We start from the raw sequence: 8,397 nt of genomic DNA, 5'->3' as shown, positions 1-8,397 counted from the left end.
ATTATTTATGGGTAAAATCCTACTTAATTGGTATCAAGTTTTTAAATGGGGTCAAATGTTGTTGTGCAGCATCACACAGGCTGTTCTTTTACCCAGCACAGGGGCATAGCATCAGATGCTGAGCACACATCAATTGCGTTCAAAGCCTTAGATGGGCACGGCCCACTGTGCCAAGTCAGGACAAAAAAAGGGGGGCGTTATTGAAAAGAAAACAAGTATCACTATTGTGGTTCACCTGATTTTTATGCAATTCTAGTAGTTTAATACCAAAGGCTTTGTTAGCCACCTAGCATGTGCTAAAACAATGCACTTCATTGAAGTCTATTAATAGTGATGAGCAAAGGGAAATCCTTCCATTATATGTGTTACATCACTGATATATGTGGGTAAACTACTTTGAGAGACTTGATTTAGTTTAGTGATGCTCTTCGTCTTTGTTTGTCTAAATGGTTGGTTTCATTTGTTCATTGTATGTGTATTTTTTACATCTTTGAGTGTTTAGCACTCTATCACCTGAGGGAATGCTATTGCTCAGATGTTGCTCCTTTATATCTCATGAAAATGAATGAAGTTCTCATTTTTAAAGGGATAGTTCACCCAGACATAATGTCCTCCCTCTGATGTCATTCCAAACATGTATGACTTTTTCTTCTTCTTTGGAACGCCAAAATAAGACCATTTAAAAAATGACTGTCCATGTGTTTTTCTTTTGCAGGATTCCCCCCCATGCAATGAAAGCAGTCTGGAGTTGTTTTTGGATTTTCATTGTATAAACAAAAAGAGTTACAGTTTTTGAAAATTGCAAAGACATAATTTGGACTATGGCTCATTTTCTCTAAACTCTACACATAACTAAACTCCATAACACAAAATAATTCACTTTTAACCACATTCACACTTATTTGAACTCTTCTCAAAATTGTGTTTTTGCATGATAATTCCACACAAAAACCATCATCTGATTCGCTCTAATACACGGCAACTATACAAGAGTGTGGCAAATGTAAAACACGTCCATCTTGTTTTGTTTCACATGGTGAGTGTGCTCAGTATATATTAGCCCTGTGTCTCACCTGGTTGCCCCTTGACGGGCAACCAGGTGAATCCAATAAAAATTACGAATCCAATAACATTGCTCAAAAAGTCGCCCCGTGTATCATCAGTAGAGGGCTGTAATGTTAATAAGAATAAGGACACTCATAGAATACATTTTTGAAGTAGTTTGCTGAGAAAAATTTGAGTGCAGACTCAAATATCTTGGTAAATCAATTTTGATACATTTTCAGATTTCATCACGAGAGGAAATGACTGGGGTCTTTCTCAGCAACATCTGACAGGCAGTCGGCTATAATTCACTGCTGTGAAGAAGAAGAAGAAAAAAATAGACATTGAAAAGGTATCATTTGAACTTTTTCTTTCCAATGGGTTTTCCTGAGTCATTGCCTACATATCTGTTTCTCATTCTGCGTGACCACTATGCATCCAAACTAGACAAACCTTGTCTTGTGGAGAACTGCAGAGAGCCCTAATGCTTATAGCACACACCTTTTCCTCCCTTTTCTTCTTTCCCATCCTCACACAGGTTGGCTAGACCAGTCTTCACTCACCCACACCGCAGTCACCGGCTTTAGTCTGGTCCACTGCAGCAGCTGCAGCCGGCCCTGCACAACTTCCAGCGCATGGATGCTTCATTTGATGGCTTAAAGAGAAACCCATCCCTCTGAGAGGAGTCTTCACATGGTACATCAGTGGAGAAGAGCCGGGTGCTGTCCGCGAGGTAGAAGTACGGAAATGGCTTCTCATCAATCACCTTCCGAGAGAGGCATGGCAGGAGAGGAGATCCCAGGGGGAACCGAGGGAAGAAGCGAGCAGTCAGGCAGCTGTCTACACTGGCTGCAGAATGTAGACCCAGACTCGAACGACGTGTCTCCTGTGTGTATACGATACGCAGATGTAGGGGTAGATGCTCCTCTGTGCCTTCGGGAGAAGACGGGAGATGAAAATGGACAGGTGAGCAATAGAAGAGGGAAAGCACATGTTATGCGTTGTTGTGCCTGTATGTTGGGAGATACTTCTCGTTACGTTGTTGTGTGTTTCCATCTTTAAACTGCATTTCTCATTACAGTGTTCCAGAACAGTCAAGGTATCCCTGAGTCATAAAAGCCCTCTGTCCCAACGGCAAATCCTCTCAAACTGTCCACAACAACCTCCATCTTGGCTCAGTTTCCAAGACTCTCATGCAAACTTGCCTAGAGCTACATGAAACAGGCAGTGTATTCCTCTGGCTCAGACTAAAGAGACGTGTCCACGTCAGCTGGTCCAATTCTGTCTTGCAGACATCTAAAAACCACCCTCTGTGAAATGCTCTGCCAGGACCACCACATATAACCGGGGGTAATGCACAGCTTTGAAAGAAGGGAGCTTAAAAGGTCCATTCAAGTTAAAAACGCACTTGCAGTATTTACTTGTTGCTACTAGAGCTTCTGACCACCGTCTTGTATTCTGCATGTACAGAAGCTTCTAAATGCAGTGGATGCACGCCGCTGCTACTTTGAGATGTAAGAAATTTCCATATTTGAAAAATCACTCCAGGGTCTGTGCTTTAATAAATATGTGTGACAAACGGATTTGTCATATAAACTACTGGGGATGGATTTGCACAAGAATACAGATATATAAAAACAGCTCCTTATTGTCTTTTAATGTTTTCTTTTGGTTTGATTTATACGGTTTGATCCACCCACAACACTACAAGTTACAGGGCATCCCAGTTAACAGGGATCCTCCTGGCAAGGATTTCTCAAATTTATGAACAAACAATCTTCCAGTAGGCTAATATTAACAGAACGTTCTTTCAAAGGTATCTGACTTTTAATAATGTTCTTAAAACATTAGCACAAAAACATTTGTTTTAGTTAGATATTTTTTATGTTTCATTTTTGAATTTTCTCTTCATTCTAAAACTTTCATGTAGTGTTTTCGGGGGGAGGGGGGGGGGAATGGACGTATTAACCTTTCAAAGAACATTCAAAAAACATTTTGTGTAACTTAGCATTAGCAAAACATTCTTAGAACAAGTTTTTGTTAGCTGGGATTTTGCCCAGACTCTCTTAGTCACTTATTTCATAACTGTATGTTTGATGTTATGTTTAATATCCACAATCAATTGTGACCCGTGCTGGGAAAAGGTTGGAATGCGCACAGGATAATTTGGAGAGACAGGCAAAACAAGTGAAAACAAGTGAGGTTTTCACAAAACTGAGTTCATTAAGCTCTTGTCTAGCGATCCTAATGCCCCAAATAAAAACTAAACATCTAAAAGTATCTTTATTTGTATGTTTTCTGGGAGGAGTACCTTTCCTTTGTCCAGGAAAACGATCTAACTCACTGACTGGCAGATCCAAAGCGTGCGCACAAAGACAACTCAGACAGCGCGCAATCCCGACACACACACACACACACACACACACGTCTGGTTCACTATCTTTGTGGGGACTCTCCATATACGTAATGGTTTTTATACCATACATACTGTACATTCTGTCCCCCTACACTGCCCCTGCCCCTAAACCTACCCATCGCAGGAAACATTCTGAATTTTTACTTTATCCACACACAAATAAAAACTCATCCTGTATGATTTATGTACAATGTAGGTGATCTCAGGTTTTACTATCCTTATGGGGTCACCACAATGTAATATAAACAAGGGCACATACACACACACACACACACACACACACACACAGACAGAGAATTACAGTATTTTAAAATATCGGTCTATGCGAGTATCCACATAAATATTATCCAAAACATGGAGGAAAAGTTTAATTTATATTTTTTCCATTTGGTTTTGACTTCATGTGTGTCAAATTTGGTGTTATTTTCCAGGGATGTTAAGGTATGGTTGTTAGAAGATTTTCTTTTTTAAACCTTCAAAAAAACTTTAGACGTTCCTGAAAATGTACTTTGCTGACTCTGTCGACTTCAAACAGGTGCAGCTCAGTCATTTTCTTTGTCTGATTCAAACAAATAATTCATAATTTTGAAGGTTTTAATAACAGGAAAATAACAACAGCTATTTTTTTTTTACATTTGCTTATTGTGACTCATTTTGCCAGCACGGTTCACATTGTTACATTCAATTTATGAACTTTATACTGAGTCAGTACCTTCATGGAACAGTCTCAAACGTGCTTGTAAGTGGTTTGAATCAGACACACTTAAAAGGACAGTTCACCCAATGATGAAACGTTTGGCATCATTTACTCACCCTAAAGTTCCAAACCTGTATGAGTTTCCTTCTTCGGTTGAACACAAAAGAAAATATTTTAAAGAATGTTGGTAACCATACAGTTGATGGACCTCATTGACTTCCATAGTAGGAAAAAAAAAACATTTGGGTGAACTATCCCTTTAAGGTGATAATACACAAGGCAACTTTTTGAGAAAAGTTGGCAGGCGATGTTGTTTGGTCACTTTCCCATTGGGAATGAGAAAACATTTCTACCTTGGTACTTGATATCGGTCATGGGCCCTGTGTCTCACCTGGTTGCCTGTTGACTGCAACATTTTGAAGTGATTGATCAATGCATAACATCTAATGCCAAAACATTATCAAACCTTTTTGTTTGTTGTTGTACGTTAAAGCTCTCTTTCGGAGGTGTTGACACTGTACATGAAGTCACACATATTATCACTGATGAGGTTCTAGTCACCCATGGATGGAAGTTCTAACTCTCCACTCTGTCTGAGTTCATTGATTCCAGTGCAAGTGGTCGATCAACCTACCTGTGCTCTCGGATTCTCTCTCTCTTGCACTATATCAATACTCTCATCTACTTTCCTATCGATCACCTCTCCATCCATGAAGTGGCCTCGCATAATGCTAATTTTGTGACAGATTTACAATAAATCTGAGGTTATTATTTAACTGTTCCGTCTTTGGCGTTTTCTCTGATTTACTGTTGAAGTGGGAAGGAAGAGTTATTGTCGACGCAGATGTCCCACGTCGAACTAGAAGCTATGCCTGGTCGTAACTCACTACTCGAGTGTCTAGTTAGTCAATCACTTGTTCTTTAATCACAAATGCTGCCAGATATTACATGAATGATGAGTGGCAATAAAAGATCTTGCGTTTTTCTGTACCGGGGTCTTAAGTGTTATTGGCTGAAGCCACTTTGTCCCAGGAGAGCTAGACTGTGAAACACAATCCACTGATATATACTGCCTCATTGGTTCTGATGCTCCTGCCCCTGCAATGTGTTATGGCAGTTGTATTTCTATGTGTTTGAGAGTGAATTTAGTAGAAAGACTGTAGTGACATCATTGTGACAAACATGACTATGAACATTATTCGTCCATCCATCCAGCTGTTGGAAGAAATGGCAACATAATTATTAAATAATTATTTTCAGTCCTCTAATTTAATTGGCTAAGCAGCATTCCAAAAGTGCTGATAGCTACACAACAGCATAGCATCATCTTTCATTTTGACAGGAAAAATATGAAACAGAAACTGAATCTGGACTTAAAGGGATAGTTGAATGTAATTATTTATTGTTGGTAACCAATTAACTGACTTCCATATAGCCTAGTATTTTTTTCCTATGGAAGTCAATGGCTACCGTCAACTGTCTGATTACATTATTTAAGAAGAAGAAGAAATATCCTCAAATAGGTTCCCAAGTAAAAATTACACATTTTCATTTTTGGGTGAACTATCCCTTTAAACTCACGTCGTATGAGCGCTGCTGCCGCTGCGTCATATAGCAAACACAGACGGGGCTAAAGGTCAAAAACGCAATAATAACCAACTGCAGAACCGCAGAACCCATATACGTCACTCACAACGGTCTGAGGACAACAGCGCCATGCCACAGTCTCATGCCGGAAGTGGGCGGAGTTCACGAAAACAACAATCGGCACGGCGGAAGAGAACACGGTAAACAGCTGTTTTGTGTTGTGGTTTTAATCTATCAAGTTTATTTGTGTTGTGTAGGCTATTTGATCCATCGTTGTTGTATTAACACTTAATAGAACGTGGCTCTATTTTTTTCTAATGTGCTCTGCTTTACGATGTCTATCGCGTCTGTTGATATGGTCTTGGTTTAAGTAACATAATTGTTTGTGATTTTATTTTGTTGCTGGCGCCGTATTTTTTATTTGCTTTTATCTGATACTGACCAGTGTTTTATGTGTTTTTCCCACTAATTTATTGAGGCATTACGATTTGGAGAGGATCAGCTTTACTTCATGTACATCAATGCAAGACATTCTGCAACAGTTTCTACTGCTCAGTGTTTTAAACTGACCAGATGGCACAGTACACCTTCAAATTCACTTCAAAAAACAGCTGTCCATGGAGGTATGAAGGTTTTGAGTTATTTGTTTATACACAGTAGCAATAAATAGTATTTATTTGTTGTCCCTTTTGAATTAGTTGGTTATAAAGTTTCAAGTGTGTGTGTGTATATATATATATATATATATATATATATATATATATATATATATATATATATATATATATATATATATATATATATATATAGTGCTTAAGCTAACAAAATGCACTATTTCATGTGTTTGAATGTGTCCCATTAAAATTAAATTTAAGTACACAACCAAGCATTATATATATCGGTTTGATTTTGTTGCAGTAAATTGACAATCAGAATGTCACCCAGGATAATGGAAGCTGATCAAAAACAAGGTTAGTTTTAAAAGGCTCTAATAAAGACATAAGCTACTTGTACAGATAGTGTGTTGTTATATGTCACATTTTCCAGGAATGTTCTTCTATTCTATAATGTTAAATTGGTTTAGACTGTTCCACAACAGTTGGATGGCTCTATTGACAGTATGATCTTCATGTTAATGGTAAGAAAAAGAAGGAAAAGGTAAACATTTTTTAAATACAAGCTTCCCTTCATTAGGATAAAAAACATGAGGGCTTTTCACAGTTGAAATAGTAAACTCTGGGTATACAGAATCTTGGGTTATCTTGCTTCATGTTTCACACTGATCATCATTTACCTGAGATGAACAATTAATCCTGGGTATTCATACACTGCCGTTCCACACTGTACTTTAATAAACCATGGGATAACATATGTGCAGTATCAGGGTCACTGACAGACACTGTACTGCACACAATATGTTTTCATAAATGCTCAAGCTTTGCATGTCCTTGTTTATCCTGAATGGACATTTCAGACTATACAATAATTTAAATGGTCTCTTCTTCGCTGCAATTGCGTTTTCTGTTTGCATTTGATGTTTTTCCTCTTCAATGCTGACTTTATTATTTATATAGAGTGCACAGTGTTTCAGTGACTGTCCAAAGCACGTAAATATAAAAGTGTGAAATGTTACTTTACCCGAGGTTAAAAGTGTGTTTAGAATGACGATAAGCTCAGTGTGAGAAGCCCTATGAAGTGCTTGCCTTTAATTTCTGCATACATTTTGAACTGCAAAAATGGTTAATTAATTTGATTGTGACAGGGTATCATTTATGTCAGAAATTTAGACATGAGAAACTGAATTTCACAACTTTATTATACATGCTACATCCTTACTTCAACACACGATATTGTTAAAACACTTCCAACATTTCATCCTATTTCTTTGTACCCTTGTCTCATGAAGGAGTGGCGGATCACAGAAGACCTCTGCACTGCAGTGTAAAGACTGTGGAACAACCAAAAGTTTTCAACAGTTTAGTGGAAGAGCCCTGATTTCTGAAATTTGAAAGTGGAAGACTAGGAAAAAGCCCTTCAACTTTCACAGGCTGAATGGTTGACCGACAACTGGCCAAAGAGACAGTTGTCTATGTTTATAGAGGTTACATTTATATTAGAAATAATTTGTCATGTACCTGCTGTGCAATAACTTTCAACTTAGTTCAATTTATTCCCCTTGGTCTGATTGTGTATTTTTTTAAAGCAAACCCAAGCTAGTATATGATGCCTTTGCTACTTAAGGGGATTTTTAAGGAACATTTTATAAAATTAAACAATTTCTGTGTGTTTTGGGGTTTGTTTGATTAATCTGAATCATGCATAACAGTGTAGAATTGTGTAATATATATTATGTACTATAAAAAAAAGGTTTATTCTGAGATGCTTGAGTAAAAAACAAATATATTGTGTCATAAAAATAAATGTTCAAATGCTCAATCTTTGTTTTCATTTTTTGTGTGTTAAGATTTGTGTTCAGTTTATCTAGTATAATATTTAAGACATAATATAAATAAATAAAAAATAATAGCAACTTTTTACTTTAAAAACGTTACAATGTTTTTTTATAAATACATTATTTAACGTAAATTATTTGATTTTGTATTAATATCCAGTATTGTTTATTTTAAAACATATTTATATGATTTAACTATGA

General features: G+C 37.3%; 1 long non-coding RNA gene across 2 annotated transcripts; it reads left to right on the top strand.

Annotated features, from left to right (window-relative positions):
- Positions 1 to 5,822: 5,822 nt before the first annotated feature.
- Positions 5,823 to 8,180, top strand: LOC137071843 (uncharacterized). Of its 2 annotated transcripts, XR_010904518.1 has the most exons (3): positions 5,836 to 5,944; positions 6,223 to 6,367; positions 6,663 to 8,180. It is a non-coding gene; the product is annotated as an uncharacterized lncRNA (long non-coding RNA). The 2 variants fall into 2 exon arrangements; XR_010904517.1 differs by having other exon boundaries at positions 5,823 to 6,367.
- Positions 8,181 to 8,397: the final 217 nt, after the last annotated feature.

The sequence above is a fragment of the Pseudorasbora parva genome, chromosome 3, assembly GCF_024679245.1.
Source record: "Pseudorasbora parva isolate DD20220531a chromosome 3, ASM2467924v1, whole genome shotgun sequence".
Lineage (NCBI taxonomy): Eukaryota > Metazoa > Chordata > Actinopteri > Cypriniformes > Gobionidae > Pseudorasbora > Pseudorasbora parva.
Note: the sequence above shows the minus strand (reverse complement) of the source record. Positions and strands in the feature narration are given on the sequence as shown.